General features: G+C 38.4%; 1 protein-coding gene across 1 annotated transcript in view; it reads right to left on the bottom strand.

The window, feature by feature from the left end:
* Nucleotides 1-26447, bottom strand: part of CASK (calcium/calmodulin dependent serine protein kinase) — a 327853-nt gene that overhangs the window by 247835 nt on the left and 53571 nt on the right. The gene's annotated exons all lie outside the window — the stretch shown is intronic.

Here is a 26447-nt window from a genome sequence, read left to right as displayed (position 1 = left end):
CATTCTCTCCAAATTATATAGATTCAAAGCAACCCCAATCAAAATGCTGCTTTTTTTTTGCAGAAATTGACAAAATTACTCATTATTAATATAGAAATGTAAAGGACCTATTATAGCCTCAACACTTTTGAAAATTGTACCAAACTGAACCATACCATTTCCCAAGAAGACATGGCATATTTCATGTTCTCGAGTCATTGAAGATGGTATCACTTCAACTTGGTGTTTTCTCCCTCTGAACATTCACCCTTGGAACTTGGCAGCTGCTTCTCAACATGGAGAGGCCATATGAAGAGTGGCCAAGAGTCCCAATTAAGGTCTCCTAGTCAACAGCCAGCATCAACTGCAAACTACATGAATAAGCCTGCAGATTATTCCAGTCTCTAGCCTTCAAGTTTTCCAGCTTATGCCCCAGACATTGTGGAAGAAAGAAACTCTATTCCTGCTGTGCCCTGTCCAAACTGATACCCCCAGAAATTGTGAGCATATTAAACAGATGTTTTATGCCACCAAGTTTTAGGGTAATTTGTTATGCAGCCATAGTACCCAGGATACCATGTAGTAAAGCAAAATGTTTTGATCAAAACTGCCTATTAGCCCTAAATGAAAATGCACTCTTGATTTTGTTTGTGCTCAAATGACATGTGTAATAATGGGTCATGCTGTACCTTCCCATTTATTGACATTTTACTTTAAAATTTTTTTTATTAGTTTCAGAGGTAGAATTTAGTGACTGATTCATCCATTGCATAGAACACCCCGTGCTCATTCCATCAAGTGCCCGCCTTAATGTCCATCACCCAATTATCCCTTCCCCCGACCCAACTCCCCTCCAGCAACCCTCAGTTTGTTTCCTCTCATTAAGAGTCTCTTATGGGGGTGCCTGGGTGGCTCAGTTGGTTAAGCATCTGCCTTCGGCTCAGGTCATGATCCCAGGGTCCTGGAATCGAGGGTCCTGCTCAGCGGGGAGCCTGCTTCTCCCTCTCTGCTATTCCCCCTGCTTGTGCTCATGCTCTGTGTCAAATAAATAAAATCTTAAAAAAAAAGTCTCATGATTTGCCTCCCTCTCAATTTTCATCTTATTTTATTTTTCCTTCCCTTCCCCTATGGTCATCTGTTTTGTTTCTTAAATTCCACATTTTTAAAACATCTGTTGAGCACTTATGTATAAAAATTCAAGCTTGCTTAAAAGTGACTTTCCCAAAGTCAAATCTGAACCCCCGTCTTCCTAAAACTAACTCCCTTGTCCTTAACGGTACTATAGTTGCTCTTACGCGTGTCACCACAGCTTGTGACTGGTGACAGACTGACCAACTAGAATATTTTTGTTACACCTCTGAAAACTTACGTCCCCATCCAGCTTTATGGTCTTTTTTCTTGCCATTACTTTTAGCTCTCTTGCGTCTCTCCTAGTCTCTCCTCCAAGTCAACATGTACAAGACTCTCTAGCTCTCTTCATCCATCATGTCTGCTGTGTGTAATACCTCCTACTCTGGTGCAAGCTACCCACACAATTCTCATCTCCTTGGTGGCAGGCTGATCAGTGCTGCTGAGGGAAGTCTATCAGCATGTTGATGGGTACTGCTACAAACATCTTGCATCCAGCCTCAGCTGGGCCCCTGAGGCAACCTAGCAATTTCTCCTCACATCTCCCTTCCATTCCTCAAAAGTGCTACTACAAACTCTCTCCACTCTCTATCATCACTGTTCTCAGCAGGTGGCTCTTCTTTCTTCCAAGAGAATCAGGCCATCAGCTGAGGGACATCCTCTGCTTCCTCCTCTTGCCTGCAGACCCATCTCTATCTGTACTTCCACTTCCTTTTGTTTCGGTGGAAGAGGAGCCCATCTCTCATCTATGCTTTAGATCCATCTTCCACATGCTGCTTATCAAAGACCTCACTCCACTGGTACATCCTTTTCCTTTCTATTAGCTCTTTCCCCCTAGCATAAAATGCTGAGGTCCCTCCCACCTTAATCTCAACTCCTATTTCACATGTCCCTTACCTCCCCTGTCTCTCCTCTTCCCAGTCTAGCCTCTTGAAAATTATTCTATATTTACTCTCCCCACTTCCTCACTACCCAGGTCCTTCTCTTCAGCCTACTACAATCTGGCTTCCATCCTCACTACAACACTGAAAGTACTCTGGCCAAGGTTCCAACTGATTTCTGTTGGCAAGTTCCACGGACATTGCAGTTCTTCCATCATTTGGCCTTTTTATAGCATTTGAAACTACAGAAAACCTTCTCTCTCAGCTTCTGTGACTGCATTCTCTAATGATAATTTTCTTACCTCTCTCCGCATCCTGGTTTCTCTTTCTTGGCCTTGACACATCCTTTCTTCCAAGGTAATTGCTCCTCAGGATCCTAACCTTGACTGTGTTTTATTTTCATTGTTGTCTTTAAGCATCGTGTATTTTTCTAGAATTTCATCTGTTACCTACATGATGATGATTCTCAAGTCTTTTCTCTTCTGCTCTGACCTTGGTCCTAAGTTTGAGACTAAAATATCTAACTGCCTACTGATCATCAATATTTAGATCTCAAAGGCTCCTCCAAGTCAACATGTACAAGACTCATGTATTCTCTCAGACCCACCTACCATTGGACAGTGTCTAACTGAATAAAAGAAAGAGCGTGGCTATCCAACTTCTCAAAATCTGGCCCTACTGCCGAAGCTTTAATTCAGGCACCTACCTCTTTGTGTTGATCACTGCGACTCTCTAGCTAGTCCTCTCTCCTTATGTAGCCTCCTCCACAGTACTACCTGACTGGCCTTCCTAAAATACAAATCTGACCGAGTGACTCTCCTACCTAAAGCCTACCAGTGGCTCCCCAGTGCCTAGACAATACAGTTCAAGCTTCTTAGTACTGCTCACAAGGCATTCATACCCTAACTGGTGTATCTCTCACCCTCCCTTCTGCCTCAACTCCAACAAAATCAAACTACTTGCACTTTCCTGAACATGCCTGCCTGGCTAATAATTCACGGCTCTGCATCTCTACACACACTTTTCCCTTACTTTCAATGTCCTACCCCACTAAGTCCATCTGTGAATAGCCTCATTTTGTCACAACAGAATTTGTCACTTTCCTCTCTGTGCTACAGCCGGGAATGCTTACAGTTTTCTATTTATTACACCATGTGTTAATTTTTTACTGTCAAATTACCTCAAACCTTGTGGCCTAAAATACCACAAAGTTATTCATTTACAGTTTTGGAGGTCAAAAGTCTGCAATGAGTCTTTCAGGGCCAAATTAAGGTGTGAGCAGGGCTGGTTCCTCCTGGAGGCTCCAGGGGGAGAATCAGCTCATTGCCTCTTCCAACTTCTAGAGGCTGCTCACATTCCTTGGCACATGGCTGTGTCACCCCAATCTCGGCTTCTTTGGTCACACTGCCTTTTCTTATAATTAAATCTGCCTCTGCCTCCCTCTTATAAATACCCTTGTGATTACATTAATAATCCAGATAATCCAGAATAATCTCCCCATCTCAAGATCCTTAATTCAGTCCCATCTACAAAGTCCCTTTTGAATGTAAGGTAACATAGTCACAGGTTCCGCGATTAGGACAGGAACATCTTCTGGGGGTGGGGGAACATTATTTAGCCTTCCATACATTGTAACAATCATTTTATCTGCATGCCTCCCTGACTGCACTGTGACCTCCCCTTTAGGGTAGGTTCATTTTTGTCTTCTCAGTATCTGACATATGGTAATAAGTTAACAAAAGTCTGTTAAATAAATCCAACAAAGGATTCAGGATGGGAAGTAAGACTGGCCTGGTAATGTGGATCTAGAAACCAAACACCAGAAAATCAAACATCAGAATTTCAATTCAATCCTAAAGCAGTAGGGCAACAGGGAGAACCATTATTAATTATATTCTCAAGATTGGGAAAACTGATGAAAGTAGTAATTAAGGAAGATGAAAATGCCAGCAGTCAGCAGAATAAATTAGAGACAGGGTGGGACTGGAGAGAACCCTCTAAGAAGATTCTTGCAGTAGTCGGGCAATAAGGAGATTAGGACGCGGTTGCGACACTGGTAAGTGGGAATGGAAAAGAGAGAGGTGTAAGATTCGTGTTATTAAAATAAGGTAACAAAGGATCAGTGGCCCTGCTGCAGAGTACTAAAGAGACCCATCTGATCACACTCCCTTCCTCATATTGTACTTTAAACACGCTTTAGTTTTCAGAGCAACATTCTGACTTTTAACACACAGAGTAATAATGCTTTCACCAAAACTCATTTGGACATTCAGTGTTATTCTACACAATCTACTTAGGTAACATATGTGAAATCCTAATATCATAGGAACAAATATGTAACATGGACTAATCTAATATCTAAATCAAATCATGGGTCTATTCTATTTAAGTGGATGATTTTTCAGGTAGAATTTGATTTTTAAAATTTAATTTTGCTGAAGTGATGATAACCATACAAAAATTCTACTTTGAAATATTTAGTTAGTAATCATTTAAGGGGAATAAGGAACAGGAGAAAAAGAAAAGCAAAATAAAAGCACTGCCAAGTATCACAGATGGTGCTGCTTAATACAATAGGCTCATCAAAAGTATCTTCACTGCCACACACACCATCCCCATGCCAGTCATAAATCCATTGTCTCTCAGCTCCAAACGCACCCATCATTGCCTGCCCTGAACTATAGGAGCTGGACTCTAAATATGTTTCCAGCTGGCACACAGTGAAACTTCCTTGGTAGAGGGCAAAGGAGGGACACTGGAGGAGAGAGAGGCTTGCCCTCTTGGTCCCAGTGTTTTTCTCATCAGGCTCTTGCAGTGTGTGCAGTTTGTCCACAGTGCCCAGGGGCTAGCAGCACGTGGCACCTTTCCACAGGCAGGTGGCTTTGCAGCAGAGTACAACTGGTAAGGGCGCCCTCCCTGTAACCGGCTTCCCACGGAACCCCCAGGCAACTCTGCAGCAGAGTGCAACTGGTAGATCGCCTCCTGCAAACACCTTTCTCCAGCACCCTCTTGGTCAGCGTGCTGCAAGTTCAGAAGTGAGGCATCTCCCTAAGGATGTCTTCTCCTGGACTCCAGAGGGCAGATGTCCAAGTCCCGCCAGCAAGAGAGCGCAGTGAACTGTTCTTCCAAATTGTTTTATAGACCTAAAACTCTCACTAAAAATGAAAAGCACTTTACAGTTCAAAAGGTATTCACTACCTGTTTCTTTATATCATTCTTCTGAGTGTCAAAACCATATTACAATAAACAGCCTGCCTAAAATAATTTACCTTTTGATTACAAAAAATATTAAAATTCGGTTTTAGCAAACAGTGACAGACTAGATTTTAGTTTCTAATTGCAGAACACAGTATGTCTTTATTTTAGTCTATTCACAGTGACAAATTATTCACTGCTGTCATTTGTAACCTGAATTGGTACTGAATTGGGGACATTTGATCCTATGGTAGAATTTTTAGTACCGCTTTGGAATGAAGTAGCACCAGCTACTCACTCAAACATTAAGGCAACAAAGTTTAAAAATTTCCTGGGGTGGCAGCTTAAAGGTGGCCAGAACTGAAGAGGGGGAAATCAGAGAGGGAGACAAACCATGAGAGACTATGGACTATGGGAAACAAACTGAGGGTTTCAGAGGGGAGGGGAGGGGGATGGGGGGAGCCAGGGTGATGGGTATTAAGGAGGGCATGTGCTGTAATGAGCACTGAGTGTTATATGCAACTAATGAATCACTGAACACTACATCAAAAACTAATGATGTACTGTATGGTGGCTAACTTAACATAATAAAAAAAAAAAAAAAAAGGTGGCCAGAAATTTTTTTGTCATCTCTCCTATTTAGAGGTGGGTTCTACATCCCCTCCCCTTTCCATCCAGGTGGGCTCTGTGACTTCCCTGATCAGTACAACGTGGTGGAAACAAAACTGTGCCAGTTATTCTGTGAGCATGATGGGACATTTTCTGTATTACACACATCTGTGTCACCATACCACTCTGGCCTCTGGTTGAGATTAGTTTTCATATATCAGATTTTGAGGATGGCTAGCCTAACAGTTGCCAAATTTCACTTAAAAGAAGACATACATATCACTTGACTGTAATTTGAGTCCTTTATTCTTGGCTTAATTTTAATAATTATTAATTACTTAGTAGATTTCCTGATAAATTTCCATCCTTTTAAATGTACATTGGTAAAACCATGATTAGTTCCTTTAAGTGTTAGCAATATAGTAAGACAAAAAATACGCTCCAAAAGAATTATAGTAATTCATTTACTTTGATTACTTTAGAGAAAACTCCAACAGAAAGTAGCCACCACCTAAAATCTGAATGGGAGAGGAAAAATCACTTGATGATCTCAGTTAATAATCCTGAGAAAAATTTTAAGAAAAAAGCAAACATAAAAATGTCCTCAAACTAAATCTAAGTCAGAAATATACGTTAGGGAAAAGAAGAGTTTCATTTAGTAAACTAGCCAGATGTCAATATATGGTAAGTTAGAACATAAATGGGCCCATTCTCGCCAAATCAGCAGTCCTTACAAAACACATCTCAGACTTATGAGTGGAAAATTTATCAGCCACCCTGGGCGTAGAGAGTTTGAAACAAGACATGAAAAAGCACGTTTGACTTTTTTAATTTTTATTTTTAAAAGATTCTATTTTTAAGTAATCTCTACCGGTAAGGTGGGGCTCAAACTTACAACCCTGAGATCAAGAGTCCCATACTCTACTGACTGAACCAGCCAGGCGCCCCTGACACTTTTTATTTTTATTTATTTATTTGAAAGAGAGAGAGGGAGAGCACAAGTGGCAGGGAAGGGCAGAGAGGAGAAGCAGGCTCCCCACTGAGCAGGGAGCCCCATACAGGGCTCGATCCCAGGACCCTAGGATCATGACCTGAGCCCAAGGCAGACGCTTAACAGACTGAGCCACCCAGGTGCCTCAACATTTTTTATTTTTAAAAAAATTTCAGAAATTTGTTTTGTCTAACAGTATTAGTAGTAGTAAAAAATCAGTTGTTGACAGAACCTAGAGAAACTACTTTACAGTAGCTTTATTTAAAAAAAAAATAAAAGGAAGATGAGATAATGAAAATAAGTAAAGGGAAATTACAGAGATGGAACTGAGGTAGGCCAGATGAAGATAACTCCAGAATGAATCTAGGAGTGTCAATTGAGGATAGGGAAATTATGGCCCACCTACAAAGTGCTAATCATGACTGAAGATGCTTCACAGGGATCATCACCCTTAATCTTGGCACCAGCTCTGGGAGGACAGTATTATTACCCTCACCTGACACCTAGGAAAGGTGAGGTTTATGAAACTCAAGGTCACATCACACAGGATAGATTTGAAATGTCTGACTTCAACTCTTCCCATGCTTTTCCTACAACAATGGATCTGTAAAAACAAAACAAAACAAAACAAAACAAAAACAAAAACCAAAACCAAAAAACCATAGGGAAACCTTTAGCTATAGTTCACTTAATATTTAACAACCTCAAACTTTCCTTGGATTTGATAAGAACTCAACAGGATAGTCTTGTACTTAGTCCCATGCAAAAGAGACTATGTTTTCAAATAACACAGGAGAGAAGATGATCAAATTAAAAAGATAAAAGCTTAGTTTCCAAAGCTCAGTAAAAAAAAAGAAAAAAGCCATTGTACGAATAATTAAGGTGGGGATAAAGGAAACGCTTGGTAACATTTTCATTCATATATTAGAAGTGTTAAAAAAAATTAGGTACACATTAGAGAGACAAATTGGCAAAGCTTTTCAGAAGGCCTGTATTGCTTATTGACTCCACACTAAAAAATGAGCAATTTGGCCATCATTCCTCAAACAGTAGTTTTAACGTTTCCTGGCAGTTATTTCTGAAGAGTAAACAAAATAGATAAAATCTACCCCATTGATAGGGAGGAAATAGAAGCAAGCCAAGATAAAGGCAAATACTACAGACAACGCAAGGCCAATTCAAATAGACTAGTGGAATTTTCTCCCAAAAGCATTTCAGAAATGGCCTTTCTCATGTCGTAACTTTAGATGCATTTTGAACCAAATGCATTGCTCTGGGTGCTAGTTACCTGGATGAGTTCACAGAAAATTCATCAAACTGTACTATTTCTCATTATTTCTTAAGTATCCAGTAAGGATAACAAAATGAGATTCATCTGTATCCTGCGTTGCTCTCCCTTCTTACTATTTACTATCAAGAATGAGAATCTTGGGGCAACCTGGGTGGCTCAGATGGTTAAGTGTCTGCCTTTGGCTCAGGTCGTGATCCCAGGGCCCTGGGATCAAGCCCCTTGTTGGGCTCCCTGCTCAGCGGGGAGCCTGCTTCTCCCTCTCCCTCTGCTGCTCCCCCCGCTTTTGTGTTTGTGCTCTCTGTCAAATAAATAAATAAAATCTTAAAAAAAGAAAAAGAATGAGAATCTTCAGTCTGGATTACTAGATTTAAAGCTATTCTATATTTTATTCCTATCTATACCCACCCTAGCATTTAGCATTCTGCACAGAATAGGTATCTAATGAGTCTCTCCCCTGGCCCCCGACTGAATGAATGCTTCTGTGAACTAGCAAACCAGATTCCCTACTAAGGCAAAACATCCATACAATTGGGACAGATATTTTCCCCTGACCACATGGGCTGGCAAAAATCAAACTGCTTTACCCTCTTTCCCTTGACACAACATATAACCAATTCCTTGTACATAAAACAGAAGTGTACAGTTGGATGAATTTTCTGTGAACTCATCCAGGTAACTAGCACCTAGAGTAAGAAATAGAACATGACCAGCATCTCAGAAGCCCCTATCATGCTCCCCTCTCGGTCACTACCTCCCCCCAGAGGTAACCACTATTTTAATTTCAAAGGTCATAGATCAGTTATACTGTTTTTACATTTTAATTAATGGAATCATAGGGTAGGTACCCTTTTATGCCTGGCTTCTTTGACTCATGATTTTGCTTAAGAGACTCATATGTGTTTTATGTATAACAAAGGTTCATCCACTCTCATTGCTTTTTAATACCTCACTGTATGAATTCACTACAATTTATGCCATTCCACTGTTGTTGGACATTTGGGTGTTTCTTATTTAGGGCTATTACAATTCTGCTAAAAGTATTCTTTTATGTATTTTTGGGTGGACATATGTTAAGGCATTTCGGTTGGGTATATGCCTAGGAGTGGAAATGCTAGATCATAAGGTACGTATATGCCAGCTTTGGTAGATACTCCCAGTTCACCAGAGTGGCTGAACTAATTTACACTCCTATTAGCAATAAGAGTTCTGGCAGCTCTGTCTTCACCAACACTTGGAACTGTCTGTTTTTAGCTATTTTGTTGGGAATGCAGTGGTATCACATTGGTTTTAATTTGCATGTCTCTGATGACTAATGAAGTTATATATCATTTATTAATCACTTGGATACATTTTTTCCCTGAAATATCTTCCAAGTCTTTTCTCCATTCCTGAGACTTCCTGATCTGTCTCTGGGATCACTGCAGAATCTACTTGACGATATCTAGACTTGGCTTCTTTCTCACAGGAGAATGGTCACCACCCCCTACCATAACTTATTACATGACCTCGCTATAGCAATGTACGGAACAAGCTTGCACAGCAAAGCAGTTTGGATATACTAGAGTGCTGACCAGGTAAGAAGGGATAAACATAGAATCATGTGTTTATAGCCCAGCTTTGGACTCCTGACCGTGAAAGTGTAAAACAGCCTATTTACCCTTTACAGATATAATTTTTCCCCCCAAAGAAATGTTCCTTTGTTCGTCACTGTTCTTTTATGGTACCATTCCCCAGAATCTTCAGTAAATTCACTTATCTTACCTGACATTCCTTCATTCACTCAGTGAATATTTACTAAATAACTACTTTGTATACACACAGTTCTAGATGCTCAGAGTAAAGCTGTGAAGAAAGCAAAAATATCTCTGCTTCCAATTCACACACACACACACTCTTTTCCTTTTTTGTGGAGGTTGGGGTGCATGAAGCCAAAGATAGCTAGGTTGTAGGATATAAAGGGTAAGGGCTCTGGAGTCCAAAAGAGAGACTAACAGGTTCACCTGGCACTATCACTTCTGTGCATGATTTGAAAAGTTCTTTAACTTCTCTGATCTTCAATACCCTCTGCAAAATGAAGATATTTTTTTGCAGGATTTCTCTGAGGATTAAATGAGATGACATATACAAACAGCACCCAGGAAAATGCCTGGCATCAGGGCGCCTGGGTGACTCAGTCGTTGAGCGTCTGCCTTCGGCTCAGGTCATGATCCCAGGGTCCTGGGATCGAGCCCCGCATCGGGCTCCCTGCTCCACGGGAAGTCTGCTTCTCCCTCTCCCACTCCCCCTGCTTGTGTTCCTTCTCTCGCAGTGTCTCTTTCAAATAAATAAATAAAATCTTCAAAAAAAAAAAAAAAAGAAAGGAAGAAAATGCCTGGCATTATAAATAATGGATGATCGGTACATGGCCACAATTAAAAAGGAGAATAGGTTGATTTCATTTGGTTACAGATGAAATCTTTACTACAAACAGAAGCACAAAACTGCTTCTGTTCATACATACTGCTCTTTCTGATGTACTATTACTAAAATCTTTTAATTATATAGTCAATTATTCATGTTACTGGACAGGTAAACCGTTAAGATATTACAAAGCAACAGTTCATAAGAAAACATCAATTTTTAAAGCATTAAGCTTTAACCCATTTATAGGCTCAACTTCCTTCCTAGAGGGTAAGGCTTAAACTCTCTAGATTCAATCCCATAAAATGACCATGAAGAAACTGAGCAATGGGCAAGTGGGACATGATGGAGAGCTGGTATCATGAACAGAGGAAAGAACCCACTCTAGGAAAACTGTAAATGAACAGCTTTGGAGTCCACTCAGTGTGGGGATTTCTTATAGTTGGACATGCCTCTTGAGGGGCCTTTGGAAGCTCTTCCTGTGGATGTGTCACAGGAGATACTGACTCCTCTGTGTCATGGGCTTCTAAGCCAGGGCAATTCCCACACCCACCCAACAAAGATCTCACCTCTTGCTCTTGGTTGAATAAGAGAGGGTTCAGCATAAATTCTCTAATTTTTATGGATGTAAACACTAAGAAACTTTGTTCACAAAAACAAGCAGATATTACCATATGACCCAGCAATTCTACTCTTAGGCATACACCCAAGAGAAATGAAAATATGTGTCCACACAAAAATACATACAGTCGATGTTTATTATGCACAGTAGTTATGTTCTATAAAGTCAAATGAACACTGAGTGAGTGAATATGGAACTACTGCTCCAAGAGGAGATCCAGCGTTACATTCCTGTGTATCTCTGGTCACATTTTGGTCAACCAATCAATACATAACCTTATTTTATGTGCATTTCTGTTTAAAGATGCCTTCTTTAATACATATCGTCGATCCATTAACATTGAACTCACAGCTAAGAGTCCTTTAACTCATGCCTGAATGAAGCTTCTCTAACACATGCCTTCTCTCTGTAAGGCACATCACAGCCTTCCTGTGCTTAGGAATGCTGAACACCAGTTCAGCATTATGCCTGGGGGCTATGTGAAGCAGCAAACCCATCAGCAAAAAGCACAGAAATGCCAAACTGTGGCACTAAATAGATGGCAAAAATGACACTTGTTTACGTGGCGCTCAAGCCAAAATACGAAGGCAGAGCGTAGTTGGTTTGACCTCAGCTGGGAACATGCGCCCTGAGTGATTTAAATTTTTGGCTGCTCTGCACAGGTCTATGAATGATTGTAAAAGTGCCATGAGTATCTGTTTTGGGGTCACAAGTAAATTTTAGTGAGCAGGCAAATTTTCTTTTTTTTTTTTGAGCAGGCAAATTTTCAAATCACAATTCATGAGTGGGGGTAGACTGTACATGAATGTTCATGGCAGCTAAAAAGTTGTTACAACCCAAAAGTCATCAACTAATGGATGAATAAAATATGGCCTATCTACACAATGGAATATTATTCAGCCATAAAAAGGAATGAAAACGGATATATGCTACAACATGGAAGAACTTTGAAAACATGTTAAGTGAAAGAAGCCAGACATAAAGGTTACATATGACGTGACTCCATTTATATGATATGTCCAGAATAGGCAAATCCGTAGAGACAGAATGTAGATTAGTAGTTGCCAGAGGCTGGGGAGGGGGAAAATAGTGGGTTTCTACTAATAGGTATGGGGTTTCTTTTGGGGATGATGAAAATGTTCTGGAAATAGTGGTGATGTTTGTGCTTGCACAACTCTGAATATAAAGAAACCAATGAACTGTACAATTTAAAGGAGTAAATTTTGTGGTGTGTGAATTATGTCCTAATAAAGCTATTAAAAGAAAACAAGACAGGAATGGATGAGGTTTTGTTAAAGCAAACTTCTTCTGAGTTACATGCCACAAACTGCATAATGACCTAAAAACTACTGTTAATGATCCATCAGCTAACAAGTTGATAAGTTCCATTAATTTTGTCGAAAGCAAGAATCAACCTGACTTGAAAAAGTATGTGTTACCTGGTCTTTGAGATTTATCTCCTCCACACTGATGCCAATTTTTAAACTGCTTCTTTGTTTGGCATCTTGGAGGTTTCTGTACATATTCCAACACATCTTACAACACACCATGGTACGATTTTGGATTTCTGAGAAGGCTCATTGTACATAAGGACAGAAGAAGAAATTGTGAAAGGGAACATAAGAAAGAACCTGTATGTCCATTACAGGCATTTTCCTGGGCATATCAACTTTAGAAAGAATACATATAGAAGAATTTGGAAACTGGTTCCCTTGCAACTATCCATGTCTAATATTGCTTAGAAGTCTCTTAACACCCAGGAGCACCTGTACCCAGTGTGAAGACAGCCCCTTAAGGAGCGAAAACGCAAATGTCAGTTTCCTCCAACCCTTTTCTTTTCTCACCAACAACTTAATTCAGACTTCCATTTGTTGGCAGGTAACACGGCTACTGTTTTAAGTCTACAACTATCATACTATCCCAAAGAGGTTTTTTGTTTATTTAAGTAGGCTCCATGCCCAGAGTGGAGCCCAGTGAGGGGCCTGAACTAACCACCCCGAGATCAAGACCTGAGCTGAGATCAAAAGTCGGACGCTTAACCAACTGAGCCACCCAGGCACCCCCCAAAGAGGTTTTAAATTGCAAGGGGCCAGACTCCCTCTTAGGTTTCTTTTTATTCCCCTCGTATTACTGAGCATGAACTTTATTAAAATGTTTCAGTATGCATAAAATTTCGCTAACAATAAAACTACTTCTTGCCAAAGAAAACGAGGCAGTGTAATATTCCTATGTACATCAGGAATAACAGGACTGGATAATGAATACAAATGATTCTTCAAAGCCCTCACATAGGAAAATGTTGAGCCCTCTGACCCTGGAAAACAGCAAAGACTGAGAAATCTCCACACCCTTTGTGTTCCAGAAAACAGCTTGCTGCATGGAAACACCTTCCCCAGATGACTTAAAAAAGATTCACAGATGCCCTCCGCTCTTTGTTTACCTATGATAAGGCCAGAGAGGCCCTCCAAATGTCCATTCTTTGTCTCAGAAGTGATTAGCCCAACTGCTTGTCTGCACTTATGAATCAGAACAAGACGCTTGTCAACTAAAGCTTGAGGAAGCTCCTCTACTTCGTACCGGTCCTCCCACCTCCTTGCACTCAGTTCTTTCTGTAGCCTTGTTTATTCCTCCCAATAAAAGAAAATCCTTTTTTTTTTTTCTGGCCCAACTTGAGATACTTGTAGATCTGTCAGGTCATTCTATTTGAATAGACCCCACTACCTACTGCAATAGTCCCTTCCTCCTCCTTCAAAGAATCCTTTCAAATAAAGACTTGTACTTACTAATTTGGAATTTGTGTTTTTGACACATTGTATAATGCAAATTTCTTTCAGAATAACCACTCACAGAAGATTTATGTTTTAGTCTATTTTCAAGCCTATTCATACAGATGGTGTAATGGTAACTCAGACATTCAATATATCCAAGAACTACCCTCATCTACTTCTTCAGACTTAAATTTTAGTAACTATACTCTGAAATTCTTGTGACCTAGTATATAGAATGGGTGTCCCATCTACTAGTTCTCATATATCAAAGACTATGCTTCTCCCGAACCCCCCAAATCTGCTACCATCTACTTCCATTTCTACAGCTTCCTGAGAAATTTTATGAATTGCATAATTTAAAAGCTAGCAAAATGCAGATCTGAAAGGAAATAGGTAGTTACTTATATGGGGAAAAAAACCCAAAATGATTTAAAACATGAAGCATAATTTAGTCCATATAGTGGAAGGGGGGAAAACTAAAAAAGCTGCTTATTTCAGAATAAAAAAATGAATAGTCCCTCATCTCACAGTTTTTCATAATGTTACATTTCCTGAATGTGATTTTTTTTTTTAAAAGATTTTACTTATTTATTTGACAGAGAGAGACACAGCGAGAGAGGGAACACAAGCAGGGGGAGTGGGAGAGGGAGAAGCAGACTTCCTGCTGAGCAGGGAGCCCGATGCGGGGCTCGATCCCAGGACCCTGGGATCATGACCTGAGCCGAAGGCAGACGCTTAACGAATGAGCCACCCAGGTGCCCCTCCTGAATGTGATACTAAGATGAAATTGAATATATAAGCCAGAGAGCTTTAAGAGCTCTAGTATATAAACATGACAGCCATACCTAAGTCATAGGAGATGGGAAATCCAGATTAAGAGAGGTTTAGGAGTAAAATGATATGAAAGATTATGGCCAACATACTTTATGTAATATCAAGCCATGTTTATACCTAAAATTATAATGAACAAGTGTAAGTCATTTAAGTTTAACAAATAGCCACATACTTTCAGAAGCAGAGATTGCAAACTTAAGTCTTCTCTGCATTTTTTAAAAGGCAAAACAATAAGATGAAAGAAATTGGGATTTTCTTTTTCCAGAGTTGATCTTACGACAGTCATGATAAATTGCCTCAGCTTTAGAGATTCATCAGCAGTTACAGAACAGTAACTGCCAGAAGGATTTGATTAGCAATTATAAACTTGACATTTGTAAAATTCATCCTATTTTAAATACTGTTGTCCAGAAATGCTTGCCACAATATAGCAAAATGATCTAATCATTAAAAAGCAGATGTTTTTATTTTTTATTATTTTTTAAAGATTTTATTTATCTGACAGAGAGAGACAGCGAGAGAGGGAATATGAGCAGGGGGAGTGGGAGACGGAGAAGCAGGCTGCCCGTGGAGCAGGGAGCCTGACGTGGGGCTCGATCCCAGGACCCTGGGATCATGACCTGAGCCAAAGGCAGATGCTTAATGACTGAGCCACCTAGGTGCCCCGAAAAAACAGATGTTTTTAAAGTTGACTCTTCAGCCTCAAAAGGTTCAATACAGTCACAAAAAAAGGCCAGAAGGGAAAACAGCCGAAGATGTACCATCGAGGCAGTTTGCTAAAATAGCACTCATAATTTATTGCCTAAGACCTAGAGAAATATTTGATTTTCTATATAAAATGTATGTTCTTTAAAAATAAACAAAAACCTGGGGCATCTGGGTGGCTCAGTCGATTGAACGTCTGACTCTTGGTTTGGTCTCTGGTCATGATCTCATGGGTCATGGGATAGAGCCCTGCATCAGGCTCTGCACTCAGTGGGGAGTCTGCTGGAGATTCTCTCCCTCTGCCCCTCCCCCCCCACTCGCACGTGTGCACATGCGTGCTCTCTCTCAGATAAATAAATCTTTAAAAAAAATATAAAAATAAACAAAAATCCTAATGGGAAAACTCCCTTTAGGAATACGTATTACCCAGTGAGCTATATAGTAATTAAATGACTACTATGGTCAGAAGTTATGAAAAGGGAGTCTTCTGTTGAAAATTATTCACTAGGTGGAAGCTGGTTTCTAGCAGTTTTTCCTCAAACTATTCCATGAAATACAAAACCCTATTTTCCCCACAGAACCACTATTCACAAATATGATTTTTTAAATATTAGCCAAGTTTAAGGACTCCATCAACTATAAGAGTCTATGATTATTAATACCAGTGCTCAGAAATGATGATCTGATAACAAAGTTAAATTAATATTTTTCACATGTATATGATATGGCACATAAAGGATAGTTCATTAATGTTTGAAACAATGGGTCTTTTTATTTCAAATATTTATTGAATTTGATATATTAAATCTGTGGTTAGGACTTAAAAACACATGATCAAGCTGCTCAAGAATCCTCTTTTATGGTATTTTATATGACAAAATAAAACAGAAGTATAAGCCTTAATCTCTTGGAATTTGCTAGACTATTTCTAACCATTTCAATTGTAAACCACAGTGGAAGAAACAGTGACCTTAAGAAAATGCAACAGCAAAGAAAAGGTTTTGGCAAATGCTTTCTGCATGCAAAAGGAAGAGATGGAGATTTATTAACTAGACCAGTAATTATTCCACATAACGAACATAAATTCACTATGTAAATTAAATATATTAAATATTCATGTTTCCTGAGGAAAACAAGTGACAGTTTTTGATTATGCTATCAGTTACATGAGTCAGAGTCTGCCTATACATAACAATTTGGATTATTTGGAAACCAAAACCTGAAGTTAAAATGTTTTCGCCTATATGCCCAAATCTTTATGGGCTAATTATCCATTTTGTGGATGAGTGCATTGATTAGGAGGAAATTTTTTTTAAAAGATTTTATTTATTTGACAGAGAGAGAGCATGAGCAGGGGGAGTGGAAGGCAGAAGGAGAAGCAGGCTCCCTGCTGAGCAAGGAGGCCGATGTGGGACTTGATCCCAGGACCCTGGCATCATGACCTGAGCTGAAGGCAGACACTTAACCGACTGAGCCACCCAGGCGCCTGGATTAGGAGGAAATTTTTAATATTTTAAAATAATTGTACATTAACAGAAAGTACAAAAATAGCACAGAGATATGGCATACCCTCAAATCAGTGTCCCATGTAGGGGAGCAAATTTTGCTACCCCAAAAAGTGTTTCTTTGGCATGTGGATTATTTTATACTGCTTGCTTTTAAAAAAAAATATCCTGGAGATCATTTTTTCCCCTGGACATTTAGGTGGTTTCTAGAAGTAACCACTCTTAGCATACTGATATGGATCCTTCCAGTTCTTTGTGCAGGTTTCTTTCTACTTAACATAATACAGAATATTATATTGTGATTTCTCTTTCTTCATTTAAATAACAATAAAGGTTGAGGTAGCTCTATGGCTTAGTTGGTTAAAGCACCTGTCTTGTAAGTAACAATAAAGTTTGGAGATTATTTTATGTCATTTATATTCTCCTAGGCTGGTTATTTTTTTGACTTTTTTTTTAAAAGATTTTATTTATTTGTCAGAGAGAGAGAGTGTGTGCAAGCAGGGGGAGGGGCAGGCAGAGGGAGAAGCAGGCTCCCCGCTGAGCAGGGAGCCTGATGCAGGACTCCATCCCAGGACCCTGGGATCATGACCTGAGCCAAAGGCAGATGCTTAACCACCAACTGAGCCACCCAGGCGTCCCTTTTTTAAGACTTTAAAAAAATTTATTTATTTGACAGAGAGAGTACAAGCAGGGGGAACAGCAGAGGGAGAGGGAGAAGCAGGCTCCCTGCTGAGCAAGGAGCCCGAAGTGGGACTTGATTCCAGGACCCTGGGATCATGACCTGAGATGAAGGCAGACGCTTAACTGACTGAGCCACCCAGGCGCTCCTAGGCTGATTATTTTTAAGAAACAAAAGACTTAACAAGTTTATTTTTTTATTTTTTTGCCTTCTCCCTAAAAGGTCTAAAAAAAAAGAGAGGACCAGCTCCAGGAGAGAGCTATCACCATAGATAACTACAGTATAATATGAACTAGTTGCAGTAGACAGCAACCTAGCAAAGCCTGTTTGATCAAAGTCCTCTCTATGTTATGTTCCACTGTTTCTGGATGGCCCAAGCAAACATTTGTTTACCAAACATTTACTCCTTCCATTCTTCCTATAAATTGCCTTCCTTCCCTTTGAAGTTCCAGATTCCTATCCCTTTTTTCCTTAAGTCCAGAATGTCATATATACCTCATTTTGCCTGTCTTTGAAATCTCATGTTTATTTCCTGTACATACATAATTAAATTTGATATTCTCCTGTTAATCTGTCTCATGTCAATTTAATTCTCAGGCCAACTGGAAGAAATCTTGAGGGTATCAGAAATTTTTTCCTCCCCAGAACCCCTGAAGGTAACACCTTATGTAACTTACTATAGTACAAGGTCAACACCAGGAGACTGACTGTGGTACAATCAACAGACCTTATTCAGATTTCACCAGTTTCACATGGACTTGTGTGTATGTAGAGCTATTCAATTTTATCACCATGTATAAGTTCATGTAGTCACTATCACAACATAGGTACAGGACTGTTCACAAAGATCCCCCACAACAATTCCTTCAGAGTCATACCTACCTCCCTTTCTCTCATGCTTCTCACAAAAACTTTGTGATCCCTAATACCTGACAATCACTAATCTGTCATCCAGTTCTAGAATTTTATTACTTCAAAACATATAAGGGAAATCATATGGTATATGACCTTTCAGAAAGATTTAACACAGTATAATTCCCTTGAGATCTGCCCAAGTAGTTGCATGCATCAACAGGTTTTGTGTTTTTTTTTTTTTGGTTTTTTTTGCTGCATAGTTATTCCATGGTATGGATGTAACCCAATTTGTTTAACCATTTATCCACATTTTAGTTCTTTCTAAATTTTACCCATTTCAAATAGAACTGCTATGAAAACTTGCTTGCAGGTCTTCGTGTGAACATAGGTTTTCCTTTCTCTGAGATGTACATTTCCCTGGAGTACAACTGCTGAATTGTTTGGCAACTCTATGTTTAGTTTTTCAAAGAAACTGCTAGACTATTTTCTAGAGTGACTTTATCCTGTATATTCCCATCAGCAATGTATAAAAGATCCAGTTTCTCCACATTTTTGGGAAAACAAAGTGTTATTTTTTATTACAGCTGTTCTAATAGTTGTGTAGTAATATCTTGTTGTGGTTTAAATTTATATTTCCCTAATAACTAAGGATGTTGAACATTATTTGCACATGCTTCGTACAAACTTGTATAATCCTTTTTTGGAAAATGTTCATGTTTTTTATCCACTGGGTAACTGGATTTTTAAAAATATTTTACTGTTGGATTTTCTCTTATTTATTTATTTATTTTACTGTTGGATTTTCTCTCATTATCTTTAGATTGTAAATTTGGTGTCACCTCTAAGAACTCCATACCCTAGGTCCTGATGATTTTCTGGTATGTTTTCTTTTAAAAGTTACATAGCTTTATGTTTTACCTTCAAATCTATGATACGCTTGGAGGGGATTTTTATATAAAATGTTAGATTTAGACTGAGGTTCAATTTTTGGCCTATGGATGTCCAATTGCTCTATTACCCTTGGTTAAAAAACACTATTCTTGTGGCACCTCGGTGGCTCAGTCAGTCAGGCATTGGACTCTTGGTTTCGGTTCAGGTCATGATCTCAGGGTTGTGAGATTGAGGCCCACATCGGGCTCCTGCTCAGCGGGGAGTCTGCTTGAGATTCTTTCCCCCTCCCTTTCCCTCTGCTCCTTGCTCCACTCGCTCTCTAAAATAAAACCTTTTAAAAAAATTCTTTCCTCTTTGAATTGGATTTGAACTTTGTCAGAAATCAATTGGCTGTCCTTGTATGAGGCTACTTCTGAGCAATCTAACCTGTTCCACTGATCGTGGTCTAGTCCTCTGCCAGTACCACACTGTATTAATTCCTATAAATCTTAACAAATGGGGTAGAATGATTTCTCCCACTTGATTACAGCTTTTCAAAATTGTTTTCTCTATTCTTGTTCTTTTGCCTTTCCATATGTAATCTAGGATAAGCTCTCCATACCCACAACAAATCTTCCTGGGAATTTAACTGGAATTGGAGCAAACCCATAGATAGATCTGGAAAGAAATGACATCTTTACTTTGTTGAGTCATCCAATCCATGAAGAGAGTACATCTCTCCATTTATTTAGACTGTTGAGTTCTTTCATCAGAGATTTATAGTTTTTACAAGGCTTATAGATATTTCATGGGATTTATACCTAAGAATTTCATTTTGTTTTGGGCAATTGCAAATAGCGCGATGTTTTTAACTGTGGTTTCCAGGTGTTCTTTGCCAAGCATAGAAAAAAACACAAATATAGTTGGTTTTGGTATGTTCATCTTATATCGTTGATGAACTCAGTAGTTCTGGAGGTTTTGTTATTATAGATCCTTGGGATTTTGTAAATAGGCTTTTGTGTCATCTACAAATAAAAAGTTTAATTTCTTCCTTTCCAACCTATATGCTTATATTTCCTTTCCCTGGCTTATTGTGATGGCTCCCAACACTAGGTGGAATAAGAATGTTGAGAATGAACAGTCTTGCCTTGTTCCCATTCTGAGAAGAAAAGCATTTTGAGTAAATTTTTCTGGAAAAAAAAAAAAAAAGTAAGGTCTATGTCTAGATCCAATTTTTTTTTTTTTTTTGCATGTGGATGTCCAGTTGTACTAGAACCACTTGTTGAAAAGACCATCCTTTCTCCATTGCCTTTGCTACTTAAAGATCAGCTGGCCATATTTGTGTGGATGTATTTATGGGCTCTCTCTTCTACTGATCTATTTGTTTTTTCTTTCACAAATACTACACTGTCTTGATTATTGTAACTTTAAATGAAGTACTGGAGTAATGTCAGTCCACCAACCTTGTTCTTGGTTGCTTTAAGCAGTGATCTCTTAAATCAAGAGAAAAAAGTTACAATCAAGAATACATTTGTGCTCTTTCATATTTACATATGCAATTACCTTTACTGGTGCTCTATTTCTTCTTGTAGTTTGTTACTATCTAGTGTTTTCTTTTGAGCCTAAAGGACTACTTTTACTATTTCTTGTAGGCCAGGTTTGTTAGTGATGAATTTTCTGTTTTGTTAATCTCACAAGGTCTTTAACCTTCATTTTTGAGGTATTATTTTCCTGGATATGGAATTCTTGGTAGACAATCTTTTTCTTTCATCATTTTGAATAAGTTACCCTCTTGTCTTCTGGTCTCCATGGTTTCTGACAAGAAGTCTGCTATTAATCTCATTAAAGATCGCTTGTACACGAAGAGTTACTTCTGTCGCTTTTGACAGTTTGATTCTGAAATATCTTTGAGTTCACCCTACTTGGAGTTGGAGTTTCTTGGTTTTTTGGATGTGTAGATTTAGATTTTTCATCACATTTGAGAAATTTTTGGCCATTATTTCTTCAAATATTCTATCCCTTTCTCTCCTCTCCTTCTGGGACTCCAGTTATACATATGTTCATGTGCTTGATTGTATCCTACAGGTCTCTGAGGCTCTGTTAATTTTGCTCAACCTTTTTTTCTTTCTGTTCCTCAACCTAAATAATCTTAATGGACCTATCCTCAAGACTGCTAACTTTGTTGTCTGCTCAAATCTTCCGTTGAGTCCCTCCAGTAAAACTGTCTTTGTTTATTATACTTTTCCACTCCAGAATTCCTATTTGGTTCTCTTTTTATAATTTCTCTTTATTGATAGTTTCTATTTGGTGTGATTATTCTCATATTCGCCTTTAGTTTTTTAGACAGTTTTATTTCTTTGAACACATTTAAAATAGCTGATTTAAACTCTTTTTCTAGGGGCGCCTGGGTGACTCAGTCGGTTAAGCGTCTGCCGTAGGCTCAGGTCATGATCCCAGGGTCCTGGGATCAAGCCTGGCATCTGGCTCCCTGCTCAGTGGGGAGCCTGCTTCTCCCTCTCCCTCTCCCTCTGCTGCTTCCCCTGCTTGTGCTCTTTCACTCTCTGTCAAATAAATAAAATCTTTTTTAAAAAAATAAACTTTTTCTAGGAAGTCCAACAACTCAGTTTGCTCAGGGATAATTTCTATTGATTGCTTTTTTCCCCATTAATGAGCCCCACTTTGTTTCTTTGTATGTTTCAATTTTTTTTGTTGTTGAAAACTAGAGGTTTTAAATAATGTGTCAACTCTGGAAGTTAGAATCTCCCTTCCTCTAGGGTTTGCTGTTACATGGCAGTTTTTGTTCTTATTTGTTTGATAAGGTTTTGGAATGAATTCTGTAAAGTCTGCATTCTTTGTTGAGTGTGGCCACTAAGTCTCTGCTTGGTTAGTTTGGTTGTTGCTCAGGCAGGGGCTGTGTATGTATTGGGGCATACCTTCAATGCTCAGGAAATGGACAACTCTGCCTTAGCATTCAATTCCTATTGGCACAGCCTCAAGGTTGGCTAGAGTTGAGAGCTTAAGGTCTCGTTAGGTCTTTTCTGAGCGTGTGCACAGTCCTATGCATGTGCATGGCTTTCTTGATTCCCACAAATACGTTTGTTGTTTTTTCAGAGCCCCTATAGACCTCTCACTACCCACTTTTTCTTTTTAAGCTTTTAGGTTAGATTTTTGTTTGCCCCAACTGTTACTCTACGACCTCAGGTAGCTGTGAAGTTAAACTGCCTCTAAAAATTTTCAACAAATGCCCCCAGGCAAAAGGTATTTTGCAGTAGGCAATCTCTGAGTCAGACCAAATAAAGACAAGCCTTGCAAGTGGGTCCCTTCCAGGAAACTACCAGACAGGTCAGATAATGACAATTTCATGGGCATGAGGCTTTCAAGGAATTCCATCCCAGTCTGCTTCCTTTGGTGGCTGCCAGGCTCCTGGTTTTCACCATGATTGTGAACTCTTTGTTTTCAAGGTTACCATGGAACTGGAGAGAGGGGGGTGGGAATGGGGCAAGTTAAAATGCCACAAAGCTCACTGTTCTTAGCAAGAATCAGCAGTTTTTCCTGAATAAATTCTTCCTGCATAACTGCAAACCTTTGGTTAATTTCCAGAGTTCTGAAAAAGTTGATTCTATTTTTGCCAGTTTTCCCCTTGCTTTTATAGAGAGGAGAATTGTCAAAGGTCCTTACTCCTCCAATTCGCTGACATCATCTGCTATCTGGGACTTTTAGAATGAGATACGCTTAGAGACTAGGTAAACTGGAACCCAATCTATATTCTTTCTAGAAGACAATATTCTTCCAAAATAAAAACTGCCATTTTGAACTTTTAAAATTGAACCATAAAGAACTGAGTTCCTTCAAGATCTCAGAACTGTCAATTCAGTTTCCCATTCTATATATCTTACCTTCCTTAAAATTTCCTTATAACAATTTGCCTAATTTTGATACCTATTTTCAAAACAAAAAAAGTCAAATTTAATTAGTGGTTTAGCAGACATAAAGAGAGATAAGAGTTAAAATGTGTAGTAATTAAAATTTTAAGATATTCATCAAGGAATTTCATTAATGGAGGCTATCTATGTATGTACATATGAAAATATCCTCTGATCAGAAGTAATATCCTAATATAAATTCAGCCAGCTTTCATTTAATAAAAACTTGTTATTCATCTCATGTTCATAAGCATCAATTTCATTTTTTCATACATGTGAAAGAAGAAACTGAACCAGTTAGGAATAATATGCCTTTTTAGGAATCTAATAAAAGCTATGGACTTTCTTCCTAGGAAAATGAACATGTATCTGTAATTGAGCTTACAATTTAAGGGGTTCTTGGATACCCCATAACCTGTAAATTAAGAACGCCTACTGAAAAAAAATTATGATTTTAATGGGAAAAACAGAAAACAGATATTCAAATAGTTACATCTTCAGTGGAGCATCAAGAATTTAAAATATTAAAACATACAAGTGGTCTCCAACTAAGTATTTCATTTCAAAAGCTAATCTGTAAGTTATGTATTTAGAATTTATTACATGTTCTTATAAAACAATGTTAGAAACAGCAGTTGAAGTCTATTTAACTGTAAACCTCTTAAAAAGTAGGTGCTCTTTTTATGTCTTTGTATTATAATGATCTGTCCAAGTAAAGAGCATATGTTAGGACCTTAGGTGACCCTTTACAAAACCCATTTTACTCAATAATGTATTTGAATACAAATGCACTAAAACAGGAAAAAATATTGAGGCAATGACAAGGTCAAACAAACCACAAAGACAAAAATTAAAAAATAAAATGGAAGTGATGAATCACTGAATTCTACTCCAGAAACCAATACTGCACTATATGTTAAGTAAAGTTTAAATAAAATAATAAATTTTAAAAAATGGAAAAAGAATAAAAAATAAAACAAATTTTAAATTATGTGTTGCTTGAGAGAAAGGCTTAATTAGAAGAGAATGTAACAGTAAATACAGCTATTTCTAGGTATTTAAACTTATGGATTCCTTTTTATTATGTTAAACTTCACTTCAAAATATGTTTCTTCTTAATATAGCATCTCCTACACTTAGCCATGAATGAGGTCATTTTGGGGCCCTAACAGTTTGTAAATGGACTGGAAGGGCAAAAGGGATAAGATGTTTTGCCTTCAGTGACTGGAAAGGAGTTAAAAGACATTGGGAAGGGAAAATCAGAGGTTTTATATAAATAAAATATTTATTATATATATCTTAAGATGTGTCCAAGTTAAAGTAAGATAGTGTGAACATGAGCAATAAGAGGATATGGGAACACCATTGGAAGGAAGGAAGGGAGGGAGAGGGGAAGGGAAGGAGGCATGGGGAAAGGGAAAGGGAAGGAAAAAGAAAGGGAAGGGAAGGGGAGGGAGGAAGTAAGGAAAGGTGGGGGGGTAATGGAGATGGAATTTTGATTTTGCTTCTTGGTCACTGTGCTAAAGAAGATGGGAAAACTACATTTTGGTGCCATAAATATAAAGGACAAGTGGCACATTTTCATCTGAGTAACAATGGACTCTTATCAAAACCAGATAAAGTCATGAGTAATACACAGAATTCAACTGGTATCATTTAATATCTATAGGTTGTGGCCCTACCATATAGGATAAATGAAATGACCTGGCCTTGTCTTCAGAATAGGATTTGAAGACTTTTATATAGCAAAAGCAATGCCAAACAATGAAGGAATGAACTACAATTTCAGTGACAGGCTCCCATATATTAGGTAAAGACAAGACAAACTCAGGGACATGGACTACATGCCAACCCTCTCCATCTCCCCCCACCTCCTTTTTATTAAGTTTGGCATTTGACTCCCTCACTAGGTGACAATAAAAAAAAAAAAAAAAAAAGAGGTTCAGCCTAGCAGTCTGAATCTATGGCACCAGAGATCCCTTGCTGAAAAAAATCTGTCAATAAACAACCTCAGCAAACTGAGAAAGTAATCAATTGCCTCCCTAAAAATGTCTTTAGCCTGGAGAGATTCAGAATTAGGTATAACAATGAGCTAAATCAATATAAAAATTGGTATACTGAGTAACTGATTTAGACTTGTGATTTTAAGCTAGACTCTTACTAAGTTCATCAACAGTAACAGAACATTTAAGAGAAATAAAGGTTCAACACATCTATAGGTTTAATAAACTATGTTCAAGACCCAGGAAGGTTTTATTAGTTGACAACTGAGGTACAGAAAATCAAATACAGTATATTAAACTTAAATCCAGTTAAGTTTTAGGAAACATAATTAAGTTGCAAAGCCTGCTTGGAAGTAAATTTTAAATTCTGCTAAATTTATAAAATAATTTATATTAAAAAGTAATAACAGCCAATTCCAGAGAATGAAACCATGAGATCTAAGACCTCTGAATCTTGCCGTAACATTTTTTTTTTAAAGATTTTATTTGACAGAGAAAGTCACAGCGAGAGAGGGAACACAAGCAGGGGTAGTGGGAGAGGGAGAAGCAAGCTTCCCGCAGAGCAGGGAGCCCAATGCAGGCTTGATCCCAGGACTCTGGGATCATGACCTGAGCCGAAGGCAGACGCTTAACGACTGGGCCACCCAGGCGCCCCTTGCCATAACATTTTAAGGATTAAAGCACTTTAAAAAATCAGTGCTTCTTGAGTTACAGCTTCTAAGAATCTTCTATAATCACCTATATGGATTATAATAATAATAATTCAAAGGTTGTTAAAAAAGTATTTAAAAGCAATGATCCTGAAAAAAGATCTACAGAAACAGATTAAGCTCTGTTTAGCTTACAGTATGTGGGTTTCTACTTTCCAAAGTTAGGATAACTGGATAAAATATAAATAGGCTACTCTGCCTTAGCTTTTCCAACTTCAACTTTCAACTGCATTGTTCTTGGACTGTTAAAAAGCCTGAATTTAGAAGACAGGCTAATTAGAAAAATAAATATAATCAATTGTGCCAGCTGAAGTAGGAGCACATGCGAACTGTGGCTACGTGAAGCTAGGAGTTAAACTGTATAAAAAATAAGTAACTTTAAAATGCTTACCTACTGTTTAAAAACATTTACATATAAATGTAATTAACCATATCAAGGTCTTAAAACCAAAGTTTAAGTCCTGCATGTCATAACCTACTGATCTTTCAAATTTTTACA

Source organism: Leptonychotes weddellii, chromosome X (genome assembly GCF_054177405.1).
Source record: "Leptonychotes weddellii isolate Sample4059 chromosome X, ASM5417740v2, whole genome shotgun sequence".
Lineage (NCBI taxonomy): Eukaryota > Metazoa > Chordata > Mammalia > Carnivora > Phocidae > Leptonychotes > Leptonychotes weddellii.
This window is presented reverse-complemented; position numbering and strand designations above follow the sequence as displayed.